The sequence below is a fragment of the Oncorhynchus mykiss genome, chromosome 16 (genome assembly GCF_057628025.1).
Source record: "Oncorhynchus mykiss isolate SJ-2025 chromosome 16, ASM5762802v1, whole genome shotgun sequence".
NCBI lineage: Eukaryota > Metazoa > Chordata > Actinopteri > Salmoniformes > Salmonidae > Oncorhynchus > Oncorhynchus mykiss.
In genome coordinates, this window is record NC_143037.1 from 66,508,582 (window position 1) to 66,535,443 (window position 26,862).

Sequence of the window (26,862 nt, forward strand, 5' to 3'; positions counted from 1 at the left end):
TGAATTAGCAAGCCCTCTCTCCTTTTTGTTCTCTCTCTCGTTCCGCTCACTCTCTCGCTCTCTCTCTCTGCCTTTGCCCCCCTCCTACCTCTACCCTCATTGTCTTCCTTGTCCTTTCTCTCTACCCCTAACCATACTCCATCTTACACATCTATCTCCTTTCTCTCACTCCCTTCACTCCACTCCACTCCACTCTATCTCTCCATCTCTCTACTATCCCCCATTTCCTCTCCTCCTCACCGTATCCCTCCCTACCCTTTTTGTCACCTCTCTCCCTCTCCCCAGTGGGTGATTACTCTGTAGTACCTCATTGTTGTGCTTTTCCCCCTCTCTAACTCTTCCCCCCTACGTCCTTCACTTCTCCGCTTCACCTCTCTCCCATCACTTCTCCCCCTACACATACTGACAAAGTATATGTCCTCTCTCCCCCGGCACTCACAGTCCCCTCTTCCCCTCCTCACACAGTCCTCTCTCCTCCCTCTCTCTCGCCTCTCTCCCCTGGCACTCACAGTCCTCTCTCCTCCCTCTCTCTCGCCTCTCCCCTGGCACTCACAGTCCTCTCTCCTCCCTCTCTCGCGCCTCTCTCCCCTGGCACTCACAGTCCTCTCTCCTCCCTCTCTCTCGCCTCTCTCCCCTGGCACTCACAGTCCTCTCTCCTCCCTCTCTCTCGCCTCTCTCCCCTGGCACTCACAGTCCTCTCTCCTCTCTCTCCCTCGCCTCTCTCCCCTGGCACTCACAGTCCTCTCTCCTCCCTCTCTCTCGACTCTCTCTCCCGGCTCTCACAGGCCTCTCTCCCCCAGCTCTCAAAGCCTTCTCTCACAGTCCTCTCTCCCCCGGCTCTCACGGCCCTCTCTCCCCCTTCTCTCACAGTCCTCTCTCCCCCGGCTCTCACAGCCCTCTCTCCCCCTTCTCTCACAGTCCTCTCTCCCCCTTCTCTCAACCTCCTGTCTTCTCCTGCCCCCTCCTCTCATCCACCCTCCCCCTGTCCCCCTCCAGAATTCCATTGAGACAGAGCAGATCCCTGAGCTACGGGAGGAACTCCCCAAAGGTTTTGAAGCCAACTTATTTTTGTTAATGCTATCGACCCACTCGCTTCCTTAATTGATATTCACAATGCTAATCTGGGTTTATACATCTGAGCCAATATTGATCCAGAGAAGAAGACATAATAAATGTTATCCCCTCCACCAATGCACAGCATAAGCGTTATTGTAATGCTGGGACAACATCATTTAATAGTGATATTGCCATGGTAATTTTATTACGGCCATCGAGCGGCCGGCACACAGAGACATAATCAGAGTAGTAAGTAGGGCTCATGGCAGCGGGGCTGTCCCCAGGGAGGCCTAGCTCCAAAATGGAGCCTGGGGGTGGAGTGGGCAGGCTGCCCAGGCACCACAGCACATTCTGGGGTACCGAGACCAGGTTTAACCTCCTGTTTAACTGGCTCTAAGTGAAAAGACTGGAGAGGATAGATAGGGTTCAGGTTATAACATGGAAACTTACCAGAGAGAGAAGAGTGGGGGAGAAGGAAAGAGATGAAAGAGAGTGAAACAGAAGTTTGTGTGTGTGTGTGTGTGTGTGTGTGTGTGTGTGTGTGTGTGTGTGTGTGTGTGTGTGTGTGTGTGTGTGTGTGTGTGTGTGTGTGTGTGTGTGTGTGTGTGTGTGTGTGTGTCTGTGTGTGTGTGTCTGTGTGTGTGTGTGTGTGTGTTTTTTAACCTCTTAATTGCAACATACTTTCCATAGCAACTCTACATCACAGTTTATCAATGGAAGATCAATGAACAACAGCAAGATTCATCATCAACTAACAGATAGTAACAGGAGTTTGAATGGTAGACATTAAAGGGGTACTTTGGGATTTTGGTAATGAGGCCCTATAACTACTTCCCCAGAGTCAGATTAAGTTTTGGATACCATTGTTATGTCTCTGTGTCCTGTGAAGTCTATGGATATGACAAAATCACAAAGTATCCCTTTAAAGTGGAACTGGCAGTGTTTTAACAACATGAAATATTATTCAAATCTGTTCATATACACCCCCAGGAAGAAAATGACACCTTTTCTTTATATTTTCTGACAAGCGATCACTTAGATATGGTCATTTTCACACATTTCTAGAATGTTTGGGAATGACGTATGCTAAGGCATTTCTACAGCAATTCTATAGCAAAAATTCTATAGAAATGTAGAGTGAGAAAGTGGCCGTGCATTTGGAAAATGAATAGACACGGCGGTAAATAAAACCTAAAAAAACATCTGTCTTGTTCAGGAGTCTACACAAACCGCTACGCAATAGCTTAGAGAATGTTAGGCTATCTGTCCTTCAACTGAAGCTCAACAAAAGTCAGGTGATGCAACAGGACAACAACCCAAAACACAGAAGTAAATCAACAACAGAATGATTTCAACAGAAGAAAATACGCCTTTTGGAGTGGCCCAGTCAGAGTTCTGACCTCAACCCAATTGAGATGCTGTGACGTGACCTCAAGAGAGCAGTTCACACCAGACATCCCAATAATATTTCTGAACTGAAACAGTTTTGTAAAGAGGAATGGTCCAAAATTCCTTCTGATCATTGTGCAGGTCTGATCTGCAACTACAGAAAATGTTTGGTTGAGGTCCTTACTGCCAAAGGCGGGTCAACCAGTAATTAAATCTAAGGGTTCACATACTTTTCCCACCCTGCACTGTGAATGTTTACACGGTGTGTTCAATAAAGACATGAAAGCGTATAATTATTTGTGTGTTATTAGTTTAAGCAGACTGTGTTTGTCTATTGTTGTGACCTAGATGAAGATCAGATGACATTTTATGAACAATTTATGCAGAAATCCAGGTATTTACAAAGGGTTCACATTCTTTTCCTTGCCACGGTATCACTGTAGGCTATGTTTCATCTTACAACAGCTACATAGAGGCAGTATTTAGTCTAATGTTACAATGTACGCATCAATATTAAACTAATTGGGATACACATTTTCATTATAGATAACATCAAACAAAATGTGGGTACACTTTCAGTTATTGTGAAAACTTTCATCACCTTTCAATGCCTTAGCTCTGAAATGTAAATGTTTATACATATTCAGATTGGGTTATCTTCCTAAAATGTGTATAGTGTCTCAAGTCATTTAGCTACATGTATTTACCACCACAGCATGGAGAGGAAGCAGTGGAGTGAGCTGGACATGGGACTATCCGCCAGGCTTCCAAGGTTAGGCATCTTTCATTTTTAGGAGATTACCACGTGTATGTACATTTTGTCTGCTAGCAACAGTTACATTTTCTTATCTACTAAGGTGGATGGTGTACCTCAGCAGACACTGGCGGACAGGCTGAGTGGTCGGGTGACCCATGGTTGTCACAGTGAACCACCCACATTGCTTGCACCAGGATGAAAAGGATCATTTCTCTGGTGCAGTACTGTATCTACTGCGTCAGCCATGGGTTCCCCTTCACCAGACAGAGGCTGATGAAATACTCTGACAAAATAAGCAGGTATTTGGTGTTCCATGTGTTTATGTATGTATAATGATTGTTCTCAATGTGTGTGATGTAAATGTGGATGTGTATGGTGATGCCAAAACAAACATTTCCATCCTGATGGACAATTTTATATTTTATTCTATTGTAGGTTTCTGCACCCAGGGGAAATAATCCCACCACCTGGGAAGAGGTGGGAAATGTTTAGGAGGAGGCACAATAACCTGAGCATGAGGAGGCCGGACACCCTGGACAGGGGGAGAGCTGAGTGTGCTACATGTCCGACGATGGATACCTTCTTCACTTCTTATGAGAAGCACTTGGAGGAGAGTGGGTTGGGGGAGAAACCCAGACAAATCTATAACTGCAATGAGTCTGGATTTGTAGTGACCAGAGCAGGCACAAAGTGCTGGTTCCCCGGGGAGCAAAACACGTGTACCTGCAGGCTCCGGGGACCAAGGAGCACATCAGAGTGCTGGCCTGCTTCAATGCTGCTGGGGAGGATGTCCCCCCATTTATCATCTACCACATGTATTTCCCCAGTTGTCCCTACACACTACAAACAGTGGCTACATTGACGGGGACCTGTTCGGGAAGAGGTTTCAGCACTTCATTGAGCATGCAGTAAAGAAGCGTCCTCTCCTTCTCCTCTTTGATGGGCACAAGAGCCACATGGAACCGGAGGTGCTCGCGGCAAAGGGGTTATACTTCATTGTCTTCCACCACACTGCACCCATGTCCTGCAGCCGCTGGACATGGCATACCTTAGCCCTTAAAAGGCTGAGATCTCAAAGGTAGCTAGAGGCCTTAGCCATTTTGACAACTCCTACATGGTAAACAAATCAGAATTTTCCAGAGTATTCCGCTACCCGTACTAGCGCTTCAAGGATGTGCTATGTGGTGGAAGGGATTAAGAAGTATGACCTGTTCCCTTTTGACCCTTCAGCCAATGAAGGGTCCCGTTTAATGCCGTATCGGTCCCTACTGTGTCCCACCACCGCCTCTCCTGGAACCAGCAGCACTGTGCCGTCCATCAGCACCTCCTCCAAAGCGACCACAGGAGGATCCTCAGCCCATGTTCCAGTCCCAGTCCCTGCTCCAGTCTCAGCTCTAAAACTAGCTCTAGAAGAGTACCCCCTAATAGAGGAGGGTCTGATAGCGAAGGACCTGGGGCACATCCTTACTGTCCTGAAGAATCGGATAGACTGATACAGAAGACTCCCTGTGGTCGCTACATGCCTCACCGGGGAGGAATACACACTCCAGTGTCAGGAGAGGGGTGAGAAGGAGAAGGCCGAGGCAGAGGAGAAAGAGCATGGATGAGACCATTGACGCAATTGCCTCTGCTGGCAGTCTCGTCTGGACCAACTCCCTCCTCCGTCTCCTCTGGTCACACCACCATAGCAGTCTCGTCTGGACCAACTCCCTCCTCCGTCTCCCCTGGTCACACCACCATAGCAGTCTCGTCTGGACCAACTCCCTCCTCCGTCTCCCCTGGTCACACCACCACAGCAGTCTCGTCTGGACCAACTCCCTCCTCCGTCTCCTCTGGTCACACCACCATAGCAGTCTCGTCTGGAGTCCCTGCCCCCTGCAATTCAAATACAGCCACCTCCACAGGTAAACACATGTTAAATTACATAAAATGAATGTTAGTTATGTTTTATAAAACTGCAATGTTTTTTTTCCTCTCTTTACATATCCACAGTCCATAGCACAGCCCTCAAGGCATGTCCTCCTCCTCCAAAACTTCTGCAGCTTCCTCCAGAGGTATTGATGTAAGAAAGTTAAAAAGTGTTTTCATGCTCTGTCTGACACTACTTTTACTCTCAACTGCAGCACAGAAAAGGAAGAGAAAAGCTCCACCGGCCTCCTCTGTCACGCCACCCAAGGCACCACTCTCAGGTTAATCATCATCTGTTGGTTTTTCCTCTCTCTCAGTTGTATCAATTACTATTGTTGCTGTAGTACTTCCACATTTTGCACAACCATGTTAATCAATGTTTTTATTTATTTATTTAAGAGCGTGATCCACCTGCAAGCTCACTGCAGGAGTGTAGGTTTGAGGTGCCATGGGTGTGCTGTGACTTCTGCCAGCTCTGGTTCCACTGCAGGTATGTGAAGTGGGGTCCAGAGGTGGCAGTAGAGCTGGATTTTTATTGCGATTTTTGTGACATTATAGGGATGGAGGTCGAGATTTAATTGTTTGTTTTGTTTGTTTTCAAATGAAATTATTTATTCGTAAAAAAAATATAGAAAATATATTTATTCAACCCATCTTGTGTATTTCTTCCTTTACTTTCCAAGTGCATCTCAGCAACACAAACTCTGTCACGACTTCCACCGAAGGTGGCTCCCCTGCCTGTTTGGGTGTCGCTCGGCGGTCGTCATCGCCGGTCCACTAGCTGCCACCGATCCCCTTTTGTGCTGCTTTTGTGCTGGCTTGTTTTCTGTTAGTCGAGGTTGGTTACGTGTTGTGTTCCCTGTCTGTTTGTGCCCAGTTTTGGGTTGGACACTTTTGTCTTCGCCTGTTGATTTTGGCGTTAATTGTGGATACCGCAATAAAGTTTGGTTACCCCATTTTCCTCTGCTCTCTGCGCTTGACTCCACACCCACCACTCATGGCTGTGTGACAGAAGCCCGCACCATTACCCATGGAGTCAGCAGGAGCAGCTGCACCCCCTCTCCCATCCGTGGAGGAGTGTATCATCCATCATACGGCCATTCTCCACCGAATCGGGTCAGCAATGGATCAAATGATGGAGAAAATGGACCAATGGGAGAGGAGTGGTCTCCCTACCTCACCCCGCTGGCTCAACCTACTCCTCCGGTGGCGTCCAGATCCATTGCTCTGCGTCTGGCGCTCCCCAGGGAGTACGATGGAACGGCGGCTGGGTGCCAGGGGCTCTTACTACAGCTTAAGCTGTACCTGGCTACCGTTCGTCCGACTCCCTCTGGTGAGGAGAGCGTGAGCGTCCTCGTCTCCTGTCTGACGGGTCGAGCCCTGGAGCGGGCCAATACAGTGTGGAATGGCCCAGACTCTGCGAGGGACCATTATCCAGAGTTCACCCGCCGGTTCCGGGCCGTGTTCGACCACCCACCAGAGGGCCGAGCTGCGGGTGAATGGCTGTTTCACCTTCGTCAGGAGACGAGGAGCGCAGGACTTTGCGCTGGAGTTCCGTACCTTAGCCGCTAGAGCGGGGTGGAACAACAGGGCCCTGATGGACCACTATCGATGTAGCCTCCGGGAGGACGTCCGCAGGGAGCTAGCTTGTCGGGAAGCCACCCTCTCCCTCAACGAACTCATTGACAACCTGCTGGCTGAACGGGCCCTGTTAGTTCCACCTCCTGGCTCTCCCGCTCCAATCCCTATGGAGTTAGGGGGGCCGCATCGAGAGGGACCGGAGGAGGAGGCTCCTCCTGCACCAGGTGTGGTCGGAGAAGACACACTGCGGATCGGTGCTGGAGGAGCTCGTCTGTGAGTCGAGAGGGCAGGCAGAGCACTTCTCGGTCACCACAGGTGAGTCAGCACCAGCTCCCTGTTGGTCACATGTTCTTACTAATTTCTTTCTCTGAGTTTTCTCCCTCTCTCCAGCATAAGGCGCTAGTCAATTCAGGCGCAGCTGGGAACTTTATGGATCGTGGACTGGCATTAAGGCTAGGGATTCCGCTGGTGCCGCTAGACCAACCCTTCCCCGTGCACTCCTGAGATAGCTGACTATTAGGGTCAGGTCTGGTCAGGGAGGCCACGGTTCCACTGGACATGGTAACGCAGGGAGATCATAAGGAGCGGATTAGTCTCTTCCTTATTGATTCACCTGCGTTTCCGGTGGTGCTGGGGATTCCCTGGCTGGCTAATCACAATCCTGAGATTTCATGGAAACAGGGGGCTCTCCAAGGGTGGTCAGAGGAGTGTTCAGGTAGGTGCAGAGGAGTTTCCATCGATGTGACGACGGTGGAGAGTCCAGACCACGTTTCCACTGAATATGTCGATTTGGCTGTCGCTTTCTGTAAAAAGAAGGCAACCCAATTACCATCTCATCGACGAGGGGATTGTGCGATAAACCTCCTGGTAAATGCTGCACTTCCCAGGAGTCATGTGTACCCGTTGTCCCAGGAGGAGACAGTGGCTATGGAGACAGACTGAATCTCTAGGACAGGGGTACATTCGGCCCTCTACGTCACCCGTCTCCTCGAGTTTCTTTTTTGTGAAGAAAAAGGAGGGAGGTCTGCGTCCGTGCATTGATTATAGAGGTCTAAATTCCATCACAGTGGGGTTTAGTTACCCGCTACCTCTCATCGCCATGGCGGTAGAATCATTTCACGCAGCGCGTTTTTTCATAAACTGGACCTTAGGATTGCGTATCCAGGAGGGAAGGAGATGAGTGGAAGACTGCATATAGTACACATCTTGCCATTATGAGTACCTCGTTATGCCATATGGGTTGAAAAATGCTCCAGCCGTCTTTCAATCTTTCGTAGACGAGATTCTCAGAGACCTGCACGGGCAGAGTGTGGTTGTGTATATTGATGATATACGGATCTAATCTGCCACAGGCGCCGCGCATGTGTCTCTGGTGCGTAAAGTACTTGGGCGACTGCTGGAGCATGACCTGTACATCAAGGCTGAGAAATGTGTGTTCAAACAAGCCGGTTCCTTCCTGGGTTATCGCATTTCCACCTCTGGGGTAGTGATGGAGTGTGACCGCATTACAGCCGTGGGTAATTGGCCGACTCCGACCACGGTAAAGGAGGTGCAGCGGTTATTAGGGTTTGCCAATTACTACCGGAGGTTTATCCGGGGTTTTGGTCAGGTGACTGCTCTCATTACTTCACTGCTGAAAGGGGGGCCGGTGCGTTTGTGGTGGTCTGCGGAGGCGGACAGAGCCTTCAGTCGTCTGAAGGAGCTGTTCACCGACGCTCCCGTGCTGATTCATCCGGACCCCTCTTTGGCGTTCATAGTGGAGGTGGACACGTCCGAGGCTGGGGTTGGAGCCGTGCTGTCACAGTGCTTGGACATGCCACCGAAGCTCCGCCCCTGCGCTTTCTTTTTGAGGAAGCTCGGTCCAGCGGAGCGGAACTATGACGTGGGGGACCGGGAGTTGTTAGCTGTGGTAAAAGCACTGAAGGTGTGGAGACATTGACTTGAGGGGGCCAAGCACTCTTTCCTCATCTGGACTGACCGTCATAATCTGGAGTATATCCGGGCAGTGAGGAGATTGAATCGCAATTCAGGCAAGGTGGGTCATGTTTTTTACCAGATTCGGTTCACGATCTCCTATAGGTCAGGCTCCCTTAATACTAAGGCCGACGCGCTGTCCCATCTCTATGACACCGAGGAGAGGCACAGGTGGTATGGGAGGTGGACGCGGAAATCGAGCGGGCGTTACGGTTGGAACCCGCACGTCCTCAGTGTCCAGCGGGTGTTCAGTACGTTCCACTTGGTGTTCATGATCGTTTGATTCGATGGGGCCATACACTACCCTCTTCGGGTCATCCTGGTACTGAGAGGACAGTGCGGGGACTTTGGGGGAGGTACTGGTTGCCCACTTTGGCCAAGGACGTGAGGTTTTATGTTTCCTCCTGCTCGGTGTGCGCTCAGAGCAAGGCTCCTAGACACCTGCCTAGAGGGAAGTTACAGCCCCTCCCCGTTCCACAACGGCCGTGGTCGCATTTGTCAGTGGGTTTTCTCACCGACCTTCACCCGTCTCAGGGGAGCACCACGATCCTGGTCGTTGTGGATTGGTTTTCTAAGTCCTGCCGTCTCATCCCGTTGCCCGGTCTCCCTACGGCCCTACAGACTGCGGAGGCCCTATTTACCCACGTCATCCGGCACTACGGGGAGCCTGAGGACATCATTTCTGATCGGGGTCCCCAGTTCACGTCCAGAGTTTGGAGGGCGTTTATGGAGCATCTGGGGGTCTTGATCAGCCTGACCTCAGGTTTTCACCCCGAGAGTAATGAGCAGGTGGAGAGATGAACCAGGATGTGGGTAGGTTTCTGTGGTCGTATTGCCAGGACCGGCCAGGTGAATGGGCGAGGTATGTCCCATGGGCGGAGGTGGCTCAGAATTCACTCCGCCACTCCTCCACTAACATGTCACCTTTCCAGTGCATGTTGGGCTACCAGCTGGTCCTGGCCCCATGGCATCAGAGCCACACCAAAGCTCCTGCGGTGGAGGAGTGGGTGCAGCACTCGAAGGAGACCTGGAGAGCCGTCCAGGAATCACTTAAACAAGCTGGTGGACGGCAGAAGAGGAGCGCTGACCGTCACCGCAGTGAGGCCCCCGTGTTCGCACCGGGGGACCGGGTTTGACTCTCGGCCCAAAACCTGCCCCTCCGCCTGCCCTGCTGGAAGCTGGGGCCACAGGGTGTGGGGCCATTTAAAGTCCTGAGGAGGATAAACGAGGTGTGTTATAGGTTACAACTTCCTTCTTATTAACACCTTGTTTCATGTGTCTCTCCTCAGGCCAGTAGTGGCTGGTCCCCTGCAGGAAGGTGAGGTGCTGGAGGTCCATCCGCCCTCTCTGGACATCAAGGGGTCCCCGGCGTACACTGTACGTTCCATTCTGGACTCTAGACTGTGAGGGGCCTACAGTACCTCGTGGACTGGGAGGGGTACGGTCCGGAGGAGAGGTGCTGGGTACCGGTGGAGGACATCTTCGATCTATCACTACTGAGGGAGTTCCACCGCCTCCATCCGGATCGCCCTGCGCCTCGCCCTCCGGGTCGCCCTCGAGGCCAGCGGCGGCGCGCTGCAGGAGCCGTGCGCCAGGGGGGGGAACTGGGTGTCACGACTTCCACCAAAGGTGACTCTCCTTGTCACGAATCCCGCTTCCTGAGTCTGTGTTTGCCTGTGTTTCTGTCCTGGAGTGTGTTTCCGGTGTCCTGGAACGCACCCTGTCTGGTTGCCGGGGAATTAGCTTGTTGGGAGATCGATGTTCACCCGCACCTGTATCCCATCAGTAATCTGCACACCTGTCCTGATCATCACCTCTCCCCTTCAAAAGCTCTGACCTGACATCCATTCCCTGCCGGATCGTTAGCCATGAACAGTATGTTGTGCCATAGTATCAGCCTCAAGTTGGATAGAATTTGTTTTGTTGTTTTTTACGTATTGCTTGCCTTAAACTTACCTCCGTTTGTTCTGTCTTCAGTTACTCACCCGGATCATTTACCCCATTCCCGCCTAGTCGTCGGAGGATTCCGCTACCCCATTGGATCCACCTATTTACTCCCATCAACTCACCACCGCTGCCCGCTACGCCACCTGGATATATCTACCCATTCACATTCACTTGTAAATAAATACTCACCTTCTTCCTACTCTCCTTGTCCTGGTCTGCTTCTGGGTTCGATTTTGAAAGAACGTGACAGAACGATCCGGCCAAGGATGAACCCAGCGGACCTGGACTCCGTTTGCCATGCCATTACCCAGCAGGGGAAGACATTGGGACAACACAAGACGGCGCTACAGGAGATAGCGGGTTCAATCCAGAACTTATCTGCTAGCTTGACACAAATCCAGGATCAGCTCAGTTTGCCGGCGATTCATTCACCACCTGTTTCACCCATCTCACCTGCCGTGTCTGGTGCGGATTCCTTCCGTGAACCCAAGGTATATGAAGGGGATTTGCGAAGATGCCGTTCTTTTCTTATGCAGTGTGGGTTAGTGTTTGATCTGCAGCCCCATTCTTACGCCTCTGACAAGGCTAGGATAGACTTTGTTATTGAACTGCTGCGTGGAAGAGCTCTGGAATGGGCTTCAGCCGTTTGGGAACGACAGGAGTCCTGCATGGCTTCATACCAGGAGTCCATGGGAGAGATGAGAAAGCTTTTTGACCATCCAGTCCGAGGTAAGGACGCAGCTAAACGTTTGTTCACTCTTCGCCAAGGAGCTCGCAGTGTGGCAGAATTTATGATCGAGTTCAGGACATTGTCTGTGGAGAGTGGTTGGAATGAGGAGTCACTACAAGCGGCTTTTTACCAGGGGTTGTCGGAGCAACTCAAGGACGAGCTGATATCCTATCCAGAGCCTAGTGATCTAGACAGCTTGGTCACCTTAGCTATTCGGGTAGATAATAGAGTCCGAGAGAGAAGGGGGGAGAAGCAGTGGGGTCCATCTAATCAATCTGAGACTCGGTTACCATTCGGGTCCGGAAGTGGACCAGAACAGGTTGATCATTTTCCTTCACACGGGATTAGTGGAGGAGTCCTGCCGCCAGATCCTGAAACTATGCAAGTGGGGCTGCACGGGTTAACTAAGGACGAGCGCCAACGTAGATGTGAGACCAACAACTGCCTCTACTGTGGTAGACGGGACATTACATCTCCGTTTGTCCTCAGCGCCCGTTAAACTGCTCGGCTCGTTAAGTTTGGGAGGTTTGTTAGCGAGCCAGTTTCAACCTCTCAAGAGCCCTGTCAGACCTCGTTTTCCTGCTACCCTCATAAATAAGAATCAGAGTTTAGCGATTAACGCTTTCATCGATTCAGGTGCCGATGACAGCTTCATTGATGCCGACTTAGTGGAACAGCTGGGGCTTTCCAAGGAGCAATTACCGGAAGCCATTGAAGCAACCACTCTGAACGGCAGTATTCTGGCACGGATCACTATGAGGACTGAACCGGTTAAGATGTTGTTGTCGGGGAATCATTCAGAGGTTATTTCTTTTTTCATTTTGCCTTCCCCCCATGTTCCTCTGGTTCTTGGATACCCCTGGCTAAGAGAACACAATCCTTTGTTCGATTGGGTGACTGGTAAGGTAACTAGTTGGAGCATTGAGTGCCATGCTAACTGCCTCAGGACTGCCTGTTCTCATGCTGTCCCCAGTCGGGTCAGTGAGTCTGCTCCTCCTGATTTGTCCTTGGTTCCTGAAACATATCACGAGTTGGGTGAGGTGTTCAGTAAGCAGAAAGCTCAGTCACTTCCTCCCCACCGACCTTATGATTGTACAATTAAGCTGTTCCCTGGAGCTGCCTTTCCCAAGGGACGGTTATACAGTATTTCTCGACCTGAGCGGGAAGCCCTGGAGACCTACATAAAGGAGTCTCTTGCTGCAGGTCTAATTCGTCCCTCGTCATCACCCCTGGGAGCTGGATTTTTTTTGTGAGTAAGAAGGATGGCTCTCTTCGACCGTGTATTGATTATCGGCGGTTGAATGATATTACGGTCAAGAACAAGTACCCCTTGCCCTTGATGAGCTCCGCTTTCGATTCTTTACCGGGTGCTACTGTGTTTACGAAGCTTGATCTACGCAATGCGTATCATCTGGTTCGGATCAAAGAGGGGGACGAGTGGTTGACTGGATTCAATACACCTATGGGACATTTCGAGTACCAGGTGATGCCGTTTGGACTTTCCAACGCTCCAGCAGTGTTCCAAGGTTTGGTGAATGACGTGCTGAGGGATATGATCGGTCTGTTTGTGTTCGTTTACCTGGATGACATTCTGATTTTCTCCAAGGAGCTTTCCAGCCACATCCAGCATGTTAAGCAGGTCCTGCAGCGGTTATTGGAGAACCGTCTGTTTGTGAAGGCAGAGAAGTGTGATTTTCACGCCCACACTACATCCTTCCTCGGGTACATCATCTCCAGGGGTGAGATCAAGATGGACCAAGAGAAGGTTCGGGCGGTTCGGGATTGGGCCCGGCCCGGTACGAGATTGCAGCTCCAGAGATTCCTGGGATCTGCAAACTTCTATCGGAGGTTTATCCGTGATTACAGCCGGGTGGACGCCCCTTTAACTGCTCTGACATCTTGCACCAGAATTTTCTGTTGGACTCCTGAGGCAGACCGAGCATTTCTGAACTTGAAGAGCCGATTCACCAACGCGCCGATTCTCTCTCAACCTGACACTTCCCGTCAGTTTGTTGTTGAGGTGGACGCGTCTGATGTGGGGGTGGGTGCCATCCTGTTCCAGCGTAGCTCCACTGACGGTAAACTCCATCCCTGTGCCTTCTACTCTTGTCGTCTTTCACCAGCTGAGAGAAACTACGATGTGGGTAACCGGGAGCTTCTCGCTGTGAAGCTTGCCTTGGAGGAGTGGCGTCACTGGTTGGAGGGAGCGGAGCAACCGTTTGTGGTCTGGACTGACCACAAGAATCTGGCTTACGTGCAATCGGCTAAACGTCTCAACTCCCGTCAGGCCAGGTGGGCTTTGTTTTTTGGACGCTTCAATTTTTCCCTGACGTTCCGACCTGGGTCGAAGAACGGCAAAGCGGACTCCTTGTCCCGGATGTTCTCCAAGACGGATGAGAGTGGGGCCAAGACTGAGACGATTCTTCCCCAGAACCTTGTCGTGGGAGCCGTTACATGGAGGATTGAGGAGGATGTGATGGCGGCCCTTCGGACGCAGCCCGGCCCCAGTAACGGTCCACCCGGTCGGTTGTTCGTGCCTGAGTCGGTCCGTTCTGCTGTTCTTCAGTGGTCCCACGCCAGCAAGATAGCTTGTCACCCTGGCGTTGCTCGGACTATGGCGCTACTGCGCAGACGATTTTGGTGGCCTGCCATGGGAGAAGATACCCGGAGGTTTGTTGCCGCATGTCCTGTTTGTGCTCAGAACAAAAGTACCAATCGGCCCAGCTCTGGGCTTCTTCACCCCCTACCTATTCCTCGGCGACCTTGGTTGCATCTGGCCCTGGATTTTGTCACGGGATTGCCCCCTTCTGTTGGGAACACGGTCATTCTGACCATTGTGGACAGATTCAGCAAGTTTGCTCATTTTGTCCCTCTCTCCAAGCTTCCATCTGCCACGGAGACGTCCGAGATCCTGGTTAGGGAGGTTTTCAGGGTCCACGGATTGCCCAGTGACATTGTTTCTGACCGTGGTCCTCAGTTTACCTCTGCTGTTTGGAGATCCTTCTGTTTGGCCATTGGAGCTACAGTCAGTCTCACTTCTGGATTTCACCCACAATCTAATGGTCAGGCGGAGAGAGCCAACCAGAAGATGGAGTCCACGCTGCGTTGTCTTGTCTCCTCTGATCCCACCTCTTGTTCATCTCAATTACCCTGGGTCGAGTATGCCCATAATACCCTTCCTTCATCTGCCACTGGGATGTCCCCCTTCCAATGCCTGTACGGATACCAACCTCCCTTGTTTCCTTCTCAGGAGAGGGATCTTTCGGTTCCTTCTGTCCAGGCCCACATTCGTCGTTGCCACCGGACCTGGCATCGGGCCAGGAAGGTCCTCCTTAGAGTTTCTGACCCAATATCTCGTGGATTGGGAAGGATATGGTCCAGAGGAGAGGAGTTGGATTCCTCGGCGTCAGATCCTTGATGACGACCTGCTTCGTTACTTCTACCGCCTCCACCCTGGCGCTCCAGGTAGTCCGCACGGTGGCGTTCGTCGGAGGGGGGGTACTGTCACGAATCCCGCTTCAACAACATAGCTTTACGGTGCTTAACGTAGGTCTCAATTCTGACGTATTAAATAAATAACCCAGAACATGCATCATCAGTCAGTGGTTTTGAAAGGTCTTCACTATATTCCAATGTCCAATCACATCTTGTCAGATCATTTCAAGTTAGTGTGTGTGTGTGTGTAGCAGTGGACATGCAGCTGTTTTGTGGGTTAATATGACTAACAGAAGAGACGGATATAAAGAAACCCAGACACTTTTCATCCATACCAAAGTTAAAAGGGGGAAGGAACAGACACAAACAGCACTCACAAACAAAGAAGACAACATGTAACTATGAAGTCACGGGACAAGAAATGCCATATGCACACAACAGAAACCCCACAGCAGAGAGAACATACAAGAATATTCAAGACTTACTGTTATGCACCTTAGTGAAAAGTTGAATCATAATCACCCACACCCTTTCACACAAACATACAACCACTCACTCTTCAAAGGATGGCTCTCATAGTTTTCCAGGGAATTTTCCCTGCTGACGGTAAGCAGCACATCCTTTTCACCTTTGCCTCTCCCCTTACAAATACAGCACAGAGAACAAAGCAAACAGAGCAGTCAGAAGGGGATTTCACAGGGCCAACTCTATGATGATAAAACAGCAATATGACTGGGGTCTGGGGTCAGGACAAGGTGACAACCTCATAATCCAACAGTCACCCGTCCTGCAACCCCAGTCACACACACACACACTGCCGCCCACACCTACACACACACAGTCTTTTGCTCTCTCTCTCACACACGGACATTTGCACACACACACCTCACACAGCCCCTGCTCTGGCCTCCCACAGCTGGTGTAGAGGGCGGTAGTTGAGGTGAAACTCTGGGTTTTTTACACTTGGCCGTGAATATTGTTTATCCTCTGTGAGCTGTGTGGTGAGAGGTGCATGGTGGGAGGCCGGCCTGAGTTCCAGTCAAGAAAATAGAGGTCTGTAAACACTGAGCAGGCCCTGGTCATGAGACAGACCACACGCACGCACCCACGCACACCCACACTTTGTCCACACTCACACACACTCACACACCTTGTCCACACACCTCTCATTCCCTGCTTACTCTGGACTGCATTATATCCAAAGGTATCTGTCTTTTCTCACTCCATCTCTCAGTGCTATCCTCTGTATCCTTTGTAAGTGTGTTATGATCAGAGGATGTCCTTGGGTGTCCCACAGATTGAGGCTGGCTGGGGTACCAGCAGCAGTAGTGGGGGGGACTTGTCCCTGTCCCTTCCCTGGGGTGAGTGGTGAGGGATAAGGGGTTAAGGAAAGGACACCCAAAAAACAGCTGCCTGCCTGCAGGATGCCTGGGTACCCCTCTGGGCGTGGCGAGGGGGGGCAAGAAGGGGGCAGGAGAGAGCCAAGGTTGTGCCCACCTGAGGGGGCTCAGAGGAGGCTGTGTACCCTTCACCACTGGGGATCCATCTGTCTCTCCTGCTTCCCTCACCTTATCTCCTCTATCTCTCCTGCCTCTCTCGCTATCCTGCCTCTCTTGCTATTCTGCCTCTATATCCTCCTGCCTTCCTCCTCTCCTGCATCTCCCTCCTCCTGCCTCTCTCCGCTATTGCCTCTCTCTCCTACTGCCTTCTTCCTCTCCTGCCTCTCTCCTCCTGCCTCTCTCCTCCTGCCTCTCTCTCTTACTGCCTCTCTCTCCTACTGCCTCTCTCTCTTACTGCCTCTCTCCTACTGCCTTCCTTTCCTCCTGCCTTCCGCTCCTCCTGCCTTCCTCTCCTCCTGCCTCTCTCTCCTATTGCCTTCCGCTCCTACTGCCTTCCTCTCCTCCTGCCTCTCTCTCCTCCTGCCTCCCTCTCCTGCCTCTCTCTCCTACTGCCTTCCTCTCCTCCTGCCTCCCTCTCCTGCCTCTCTCTCCTACTGCCTCTCCCTAAAACCCCAAACAGCAAGTAAAAGGAGGTTATGTTATTGGTAATAACTACCAACTCACATTCTCACAGTAGCACTCACTATGAAATAACTTCAGAAAGTAAGTTCAATATTTTGCTGCTCCATCATGTAGAGTGTTTGTAACTGCAGTCAGTCAGTCCTCTCTCCTGGAGAGAGGATAAGTTACAGGTGGTGAGGAGAGGCAGTAGAGGGAGGGAGGGAGGGAGGATAAGTTACAGGTGGTGAGGAGAGGCAGTAGAGAGAGGGAGGGAGGATAAGTTACAGGTGGTGAGGAGAGGGAGGGAGGGAGAGAGAGAGAGAGAGAGAGAGAGAGAGAGATGGCGAGTGAGGAGAGTGTGTGAGGCCTGTTGCCAGTGGGAGTGTGTGCCAGTGTGAAATCAGGCTAAAAACACAACTGCACTTTCCAGCCCTCAAGTAAGCAGACTACTAGAGGACAAAACACCCATGATATGGCAAAACAATTAAAAATTGAAAAACAGTGAGTGGGATCGTCAAGTTTACATGCACATCATTAAGTCATACACAGACAGATGCCCCCTTGGACTTAAATACATCTGGCGTCTGTCTCTCTCTCGTGAGAAATACAAGCCTTGCTGTTGGACTAAAAATAGCCACTGGCCGGTGTTCACAGAGTGGGCTAATTCAGACCATGCCTCCCTCTGATGTATCTTTCTGTGTGTGTCTATGATGTGGTTACACAGATGCTGCATGGTGTGTGTGTGTGTGTGTGTGTGTGTGTGTGTGTGTGTGTGTGTGTGTGTGTGTGTGTGTGTGTGTGTGTGTGTGTGTGTGTGTGTGCCATCAACTTTGGCCAGGCACAGGGGTGAGACAAGGCAGCCCACATGGAACATTACTGGTGCCCACTCTACGCCCCCGCTAAGCCAACCCACACACACACACACACACACACACACACACACACACACACACACACACACACACATACACACCATCTAACCCTCTTTCATCACATTACTCATCTCCTCATCTCCTCTCCTCTCATTTGTCTCCTCATCTCTTCTCATCTCATTCTTCTCCTCTCTCTCTTCTCCTCATCTCTTCTCCTCTCGTTCTTCTCCTCATCTCTTTTCCTCTCGTTCTTCTCCTCATCTCTTCTCCTCTCGTTCTTCTCCTCATCTCTTCTCCTCTCATTCTTCTCCTGATCTCTTCTCCTCTCATTCATCTCCTCATCTCTTCTCCTCTCATCTCTTCATATCTTCTCCTCATCTCTCCTCATCTCTTCTCCTCTCATTCTTCTCCTCATCTCGTCTCCTCTCGTTCTTCTCCTCATCTCTTCTCCTCTCATTCATCTCCTCATATCTTCTCCTCTCGTTCTTCTCCTCATCTCTTCTCCTCTCTTCTCCTCTTGTTTTTCTCCTCATCTTTTCTCCTCATCTCTTCTCCTCTTGTTCTTCTCATCTCTTCTCATCTCATTCTCCTCCTCCTCATCTCATTCGTCTCCTCATCTCTTCACCTCTCTCTCTTTTCTCCTCATCTCATCTCTTCTCCTCTCATCTCTTCTCCTCTCATTCGTCTCCTCATCTCTTCTCATCTCAATCTTCTCCTCATCTCTTCTCCTCTTATTCTTCTCCTCATCTCATTCTCCTCTCATTCATCTCCTTATCTCTTCTCCTCTCATTCTTCTCCTCATCTCTTCTCCTCTCTTTCTTATCCTCATCTCTTCTCCTCATGTTCTTCTCCTCATCTTTTCTCCTCATCTCTTCTCTTCTGTTTCATCTTCTCATCTTGTTCTTCTCCTCTTGTTCTTCTCCTCATCTCTTCTCCACATCTCTTCTCCTCATCTCTTCTCCTCTCATTCAACTCATCTCTCTCTTCTCCTCATCTCTTCTCTTCATCTCTTCTTCTCGTGTACGTCTCCTCATCTTTTCTCCTCATGTTCTTCTCCTCATCTCTTCAATTCTTGTTCTTCTCCTCATCTCTTCTCATCTCATTCTTCTCCTCATCTCTTCTCCTCTCTCTTCATTTCTTCTCCTCTCGTTCTTCTCCGCATCTCTTCTCCTCTCGTTCTTCTCCTCATCTCTTCTCCTCTCGTTCTTCTCCTCATCTCTTCTCCTCTCATTCTTCTCCTGATCTCTTCTCCTCTCATTCATCTCCTCATCTCTTCTCCTCTCATCTCTTCATATCTTCTCCTCATCTCTCCTCATCTCTTCTCCTCTCATTCTTCTCCTCATCTCGTCTCCTCTCGTTCTTCTCCTCATCTCTTCTCCTCTCATTCATCTCCTCATATCTTCTCCTCTCGTTCTTCTCCTCATCTCTTCTCCTCTCTTCTCCTCTTGTTTTTCTCCTCATCTTTTCTCCTCATCTCTTCTCCTCTTGTTCTTCTCATCTCTTCTCATCTCATTCTCCTCCTCCTCATCTCATTCGTCTCCTCATCTCTTCACCTCTCTCTCTTTTCTCCTCATCTCTTCTCCTCTCATCTCTTCTCCTCTCATTCGTCTCCTCATCTCTTCTCATCTCAATCTTCTCCTCATCTCTTCTCCTCTTATTCTTCTCCTCATCTCATTCTCCTCTCATTCATCTCCTTATCTCTTCTCCTCTCATTCTTCTCCTCATCTCTTCTCCTCTCTTTCTTATCCTCATCTCTTCTCCTCATGTTCTTCTCCTCATCTTTTCTCCTCATCTCTTCTCTTCTGTTTCATCTTCTCATCTTGTTCTTCTCCTCTTGTTCTTCTCCTCATCTCTTCTCCACATCTCTTCTCCTCATCTCTTCTCCTCTCATTCAACTCATCTCTCTCTTCTCCTCATCTCTTCTCTTCATCTCTTCTTCTCGTGTACGTCTCCTCATCTTTTCTCCTCATGTTCTTCTCCTCATCTCTTCAATTCTTGTTCTTCTCCTCATCTCTTCTCATCTCATTCTTCTCCTCATCTCTTATCCTCTCTCTTCATTTCTTCTCCTCTCGTTCTTCTCCGCATCTCTTCTCCTCTCATTCTTCTCCTCATCTCTTCTCCTCTCATTCATCTCCTCATCTCTTCTGCTCTCATCTCTTCATCTTTTCTCCTCATCTTTTCTCCTTATCTCTTCTCCTCTCATTCTTCTCCTCATCTCGTGTCCTGTCATTCTTCTCCTCATCTCTTCTCCTCATCTCTTCTCCTCTCATTCATCTCTTCATCTCTTCTCCTCTCGTTCTTCTCCTCATCTCTTCTCCTCTCTTCTCCTCTTGTTTTTCTCCTCATATTTTCTCCTCATCTCTTCTCCTATTGTTCTTCTCATCTCTTCTCATCTCATTCGTCTCCTCTTCATCTCTTCTCATCTCATTCGTCTCCTCATCTCTTCTCCTCTCTTTCTTCTCCTCATCTCTTCTCCTCTCATTCTTCTCCTCATCTCATTCTTCTCCTCATCTCTTCTCCTCTCTTTCTTATCCTCATCACTTCTCCTCATGTTCTTCTCCTCATCTTTTCTCCTCATCTCTTCTCTTCTCATTCATCTTCTCCTCTTGTTCTTCTCCTCTCATTCAACTCATCTCTCTCTTCTCCTCATCTCTTCTTCTCCTCATCTCTTCTCCTCGTGTGCTTCTCCTCATCTTTTCTCCTCATGTTCTTCTCCTCATCTTTTCTCCTCATCTCTTCTCCCGTCGTTCTTCTCCTCATCTCTTCTTCTCTCATTATTCTTCTCATCTCTTCTCCTCTCTCTCTTCTCCTCATCTCTTCTCCTCTCTCTCTTCTACACATCTCTCCTCCTGTCGTTCTTCTCCTCATCTCTTCTCCTCATCTCTTCTCCTCTCTCTCTTCTCCTCATCTCTTCTCTTGTCATTCTTCTCATCATCTCTTCTCCTCTTGTTCTTCTACTCATCTCTTTTTCTCTTGTTCATCTCATCATCTCTTCTCCTCTCATTCTTCTCCTCATCTCTTCTCCTCTCAATCTTCTCCTCATCTCTTCTCCTCTCGTTCTTCTCCTCATCTCTTCTCCTCTCGTTCTTCTCCTCTTCTTCTTCTCCTTTTCTCTTCTCATATCTTCTCCTCATCTCTTCTCCTCTTATTCTTCTCCTCATCTCTTCTCCTCTTATTCTTCTCCTCATCTCTTCTCCTATCTATCCTCTCCTCGTCTACCCTTCCCCTCTCTTTATTCTCTAATTTCCTCCTAGTCCTGACTCAGTGCATTTTATTGGAATGGCAATTTTCCCCTCAAGGTAGGTTGTTGGGAGAGGGCTGAGAAGGGGGGATGGAGTAGAGTTAGGGCATTAAGGGGGTAAAGGAGTTGGGTTGAGGGCGGGAAGGGAGAAAGGGTGTTTGGTTAGTGGTGTGCTGTGCTGTGCTGTGAGGCAGGGAGGGAGGGAGAGTTGGGGTTTTGGGAGGAGAGGAGAGGAGAGGAGAGGAGAGGAGAGGAGAGGAGAGGAGAGGAGAGGAGAGGAGAGGAGAGGAGAGGAGAGTAGAGGAGAGGAGAGGAGAGGAGAGGTGAGGTGAGGTGAGGTGAAGAGTGGTATAAATTCCTCTTCCTCTGACTACCACATCCTATGTCCTAACTAAGCCAGGAAAGCACAGTTGACCAGGGGGTTTCCAGACCCAACCTTCCCAGTCAGGGTGAGCCAGACTCAGTAGCTTCCACACAGTATCCACCATCCAGACTCCACACCATGCATAGGAGAGGATGAGAGGGCTGGTTAAGGGCCACTTATAGTAATTGATGACCACTGGGTTGGCTGGTAGTAGTATTGGGAAACTTTCCAAACCCTATCTAATAAAACAATTGTAACAGTCAGTAGACTTTTGATTCAGCTCCACATGTCAGCCCACATACTTCAACAGTTAGGACTGAAACATGTTGTCTTTGAGCTTCATTCCCATCCACATCATACACTCTCCTGATAACGGTCTCTGATCTTTGTTAAAAACACTCCACTGGGACCTTAAACACACACAGAGCAGCTATAAACACACATAGTAGCCAAACGTAACTATCATTTTACATTTTAGTCATTTAGTAGGCATTCTTATCCAGAGCGACCTTTCAGTTACTGGCCCAGTGCTCTTAACCGCTAGGCTACCTGCCTCCCAACTATAGTGGCTCAACACACATGTAGACAATCACACAGGAAAATCAAAACATCCAGGACCAGTGAATCAGTAAAAACGACATCATTGTGTAAGCTACACAGAATGTCACTGTCCACAACGTAGACACATAAGGTAATAACAGGGACTGGTCTTTCCCAGTATAGCAGGCTTATACTTGTGATTGTTTTGCATTTCCTCGCTGTGATGTCTTCTTCTTCTGTTCTCCCGGGAAAAATACAAGATTAGTGTGTGTGTGACTGTAAATGGCACCAGGAGACCAAATAAAGAACCACAGACTATGGGCTTCTGCTCAGTGGAGGGGGGCAGCCTGCTCTACTCGGCCCAAGAGGGGGGCCGGAAACTTGGGTAGAGGTGCTGTAACCCTCCCCTGACCTGGAGGTGACATGGGGGAGAAACACAAACACACACAATTTCACTCACACACACACACACACACACACACAAAACAGGCACACGCACTGACCTGGAGTGACATGTGGAGGGTTTGTTTTGAGAAAAATACTGAAATGTTCAGCTCTGAGGCTGCTGACACAATGTTCTTATCTGAGACAGCTCACACACTCACTGAGAGCTACCACCTGACACACACACACACACGATCTCAAACACACACACACGCAATCTCACACACACACACACACACACACACACACATACACGCAATCTCACACACATACACACAATCTCACACACACACACACACACACACACACACACACATTATACATTTAACTTTGAGAGGAAAGAGGTTTCATAACTCTGTGTAGCCCGAGGGCAGAGAAGACCCAGTCACTGTCAGGCAAAACAAAACAAAGAGATGGAAAATCGAGCAAAATAAAGGAGAGAGGAGAGACAGCTGGGCCATGATTAGAATAAACTGGGGGAGAGATGAAGGGATGGAGGGATGGAGGGTACACCCCTCCTTTAATATCTGAAAACTTCCCCCTCTCCTTTGGTTGAGGGGACGTCAGGTTTGGTTGATTTTCTAATAACCGGGCGGCCCAGGGTTATTGAGGTGTGGGGGAGGGTTGTTTGTATGTGTCTGTGTGGCTGGAGAGAATGCAGTTATCACTGGAGGATATTGTCACAACTCTGGTGGCGGACAGGCGGACAGGCGGACAGACAGACAGACGGAGAGAGGGAGAGAGGGAGACAGACAGAGAGAGAGAGGGAGAGAGGGAGACAGACAGAGAGAGAGGGAGAGACAGATAGAGAGAGAGAGAGAGAGAGAGAGGGGGAGAGAGAGGGAGAGAGAAAGTGAGAGAGAAACAGACACACACGCCATCACTGTGCACTACACATCTGGATAAGTGTGTGTGTGTGTGTGTGTGTGTGTGTGTGTGTGTGTGTGTGTGTGTGTGTGTGTGTGTGTGTGTGTGTGTGTGTGTGTGTGTGTGTGTGTGTGTGTGTGTGTGTGTGTGTGTGTGTGTGTGTGTGTGTGTGTGTGTGTGTGTGTGCGTGGGTGGGTGGGTTAATAAAGGCTTCAAACTAGAGGCCATGAGCAGCAGCTAAAAAGCCCCTGATACGTTTCGGGAAGCCCATTAGGCAGCTGTGAGGCTATATGTAACACACACACAGAGTATATCAAGCCTGGCCGACACGCACCACCAGGCAAAGAGAAGACCACAACAAAACAAACACACAGGCTGTGATCTGAAATGGGTCAGAGAGGGAGTGGGCACATAGAGGGAGTTTAATAGTGTATGTGTGTTTCATAAATGCAACTGGCAGAATAGTTACAGGCTAATAATATGGAAGATGGTTAGATGTACTGTATGAAACCCTTTAGGCATCCAGAGCCAAACACCAGCCTTGCACCATATGGGAGAGAGGGGGGGGGGAAGAGAGAGAGAGAGAGAGAGAGAGAGAGAGCTCTGTAGAAGCCTGGGTCTGTACTTTGTCAATAGTAGGTTACGGGGGGACTCAGTTGTGCACCGGGGCCTCCCTCTACTATCTCTATTCTGGTTAGAGCCCGTTTGCGCTGTTCTGTGAAGGGAGTAGTACACAGCGTTGTACGAGATCTTCAGTTTCTTGTCAATTACTTGCATGGAATAGCCTTCATTTCTCAGAACAATAATATATTGACACGTTTCAGAAGAAAGATCTTTGTTTCTGTCCATTTTGAGCCTGTAATCAAACCCACAAATGCTGATGCTCCAGATACTCAACTAGTCTAAAGGAGGCCAGTTTCATTGCTTCTTTAATCAGGACAACAGTTTTCAGCTGTGCTAACATAATTGCAAAAGGGTTTTCTAATGATCAATTAACGTGCCATTGGATCACAGGAGTGATGGTTGCTGATAATGGGCCTCTGTACGCCTATGTAGATTTTCCATAGAAAATCTGCCGTTTCCAGCTATAAGTCATTTACACATTAACAATGTCTACACTGTATTTCTGATCAATTTGATGTTATTTTAATGGACAAAAAAAATAGCTTTTCTTTCAAAAACAAGGACATTTCTAAGTGACCCCAAACTTTAGAACGGTAGTGAATACATGCCGAATTAGGAATCATCACTAGGGATGTTAACAGTTAACCTGTAGTCGGTTAGCTGATGAAAATACATTTGTTCAGTCATGCTTATCGGTCTATAGTGTCATGTCTTTGGCATCATTAAACTGAAGATTAATCTTTATCAAATGACTCTCTGTAATTATTATTACGCGATTCAACTGATTAATCATGTAACTGTAATTAACTAGGAAGTTGGGGCACCAAGGAAAATATTCAGATTATAAAGTTATAATTTTCCTAATATAACTTTCAGATATTTTCATATGTGATCCATAGTCTTCTGATGAATGAATTTGTCTTTACCTCACGTTAGTCTCATTCCAAACGTCGTAAATCGTTGGTTATCTGCACGAACCAAGTCTTCACTATGAGTCATCCATGCGTTAATTGACTTAAATCATTTATTTACTAACTAAGTAATTCACAGAAATGCATAAACAAACAGTAGATAGTTACAAGGAAATGATAAAGGAGTTTCCCTGGTGGTATAAACCGGTATCGTGGCTTGGTGGACAAAAAAGGGAAGTGGGGGTCAACTGAGATGAGACACTGTGAAGTTGATAATTATAACAATTGAAATACTAATCCTTTGCACATGAACGCTCACTCATTCGGGAATAATTGCAATCAATATATATATTTACGCTCAGTGTGTCGTCGGGATCTCTGTTGAAAAGTTTGTTTCTGTTGGAGAGTCTGCCCGCCCTCGTGGTTAGAATGAATAGTTCAGAGTGACATTCATTCATGTCGTTATAGAACAGATGTTTCGGCGGTTGTCGGTCTTCGCGTTCAATGATACCGAATTCCTAGCAGCAGACTAGTAATTAATATCAAAGACTTGTTCTTATTCTGCCTGTATCGATAGTCTAAGAGTTTAAAACCAGCGATCCCCAAGGGGAACTCCATCCACCCCCATTCAGCTGAAAAGGTGGCGCAGGGAACTCAAAAATATTCTTTAGAAATATTTAACTTTCACACATTAACAAGACCAATACAGCAAATGAAAGATTAACATCTTGTTCATCTACCCATCATGTCCGATTTTTAAAATGTTTTACAGTGAAAACACAACATATATTTATGTTAGACCACCACCAAATCAAAGGAAAAACGCAGCCATTTTTTCAGCCAAAGATAGAGTCACAAAAGCAGGATTAGAGATAAAATGAATCACTAACCTTTTGAAAATCTTCATCAGATGACACTCATATGACATGTTACACAATACATTTATGTTTTGTTCGATAATATGCATATTTATATCCACAAATCTCGGTTTACATTGACGCCATGTTCAGAAATGCCTCCAAAATATCCGGAGGAATTATAGAAAGCTACGCCAGATAACAGAAATACTCATCATAAACTTTGACTAAAGATACATGTTCTACATATAATTAAAGATACACTGGTTCTTAATGCAACCGCTGTGTCAGATTTTTTTTAAACGTTACGAAAAAAGCCTACCATGCAATAATTTGAGACAGCGCTCAGACGTAAAAGTATTTCTCCACCATATTGGAGTCAACAGAAATACGAAATTACATCATAAATATTCCCTTACCTTTGGTGATCTTTCATCAAAATGCAGTGCAAAGAGTCCTATTTCCACAATAAATGGTTGTTTTGCTCCATAATGTCCAATACTAGTGTCCAATTAGCTGCATTTGCTAGCACTTTCAGCTCACGTGCCCAAAAGCTGACGCTGGTCCAGGACAACTCGCACGAAAACTTCAAAAATATATATTCCAGGTCGAATAAACTGGTCAAACTAAGTAGAGAATCAATCTTCAGGATATTATTTTCATATAATAACATTCCAACCGGATCATACGTTTTCAGCTGCTGCCAAATGGAACGACGGTGGCACCCACAGAGAAATGTGCCACAGGGAAATTGCATTCTGCCAAGACCGTGACTATTTCCCCTCCCATTCGGTCAAAGTTCACACCAAAAGCTCCATTCCACGTTCTACTGAAAGAGGACATCTAGTGGAAGGCGTAGGAAGTACTACCAGATCCATATCTTTTTGGGAAAGCAAGGGGCGATGACGTCAAAGTTGACCCACATTCAGAATTTCACTTCTTGTTTGGAAGATTGCCTGCCCTATGAGATCTTTCATACTCACAGACATAATTCAAACAGTTTTAGAAACTTCAGAGTGTTTTCTATCCAATAGTAATAATAATATGGATATATTAGCAATCTAGGACAGAGTAGGATGCAGTTCACTATGGGCACACAATTCATCCAAAGTGAAAATACTGCCCCCTATCCTCAACAAGTTTTAACTTCTTGGTGACTGGGGGGCAGTATTGAGTAGCTTGGATGAATAAGGTGCCCAGAGTAAACTGTCAGCTCATCAGGCCCAGTTGTTAATATATGCATAACTGTTTGAATGATGTCTGTGAGTATAACAGAACTCATATGGCAGGTAAAAACTTGAGAAAAATCCAGCCAGGAAGTGGGAAATCTGAGGTTGGTCATTTTTCAACTCATTCCCTATTGAA

General features: G+C 48.4%; 1 long non-coding RNA gene and 1 pseudogene across 1 annotated transcript in view; one reads left to right on the top strand and one right to left on the bottom strand.

The window, feature by feature from the left end:
• The window catches only part of LOC149976963 (uncharacterized), a 120,699-nt gene extending 94,483 nt beyond the window's left edge, over positions 1-26,216 (bottom strand). The window contains exon 1 of the long non-coding RNA XR_016487055.1: positions 25,917-26,216. This is a non-coding gene — a long non-coding RNA (uncharacterized LOC149976963). The remainder of the gene's footprint in view (positions 1-25,916) is intronic.
• Positions 3,398-4,949, top strand: LOC149976964 (uncharacterized; annotated as a pseudogene).
• Positions 26,217-26,862: the final 646 nt, after the last annotated feature.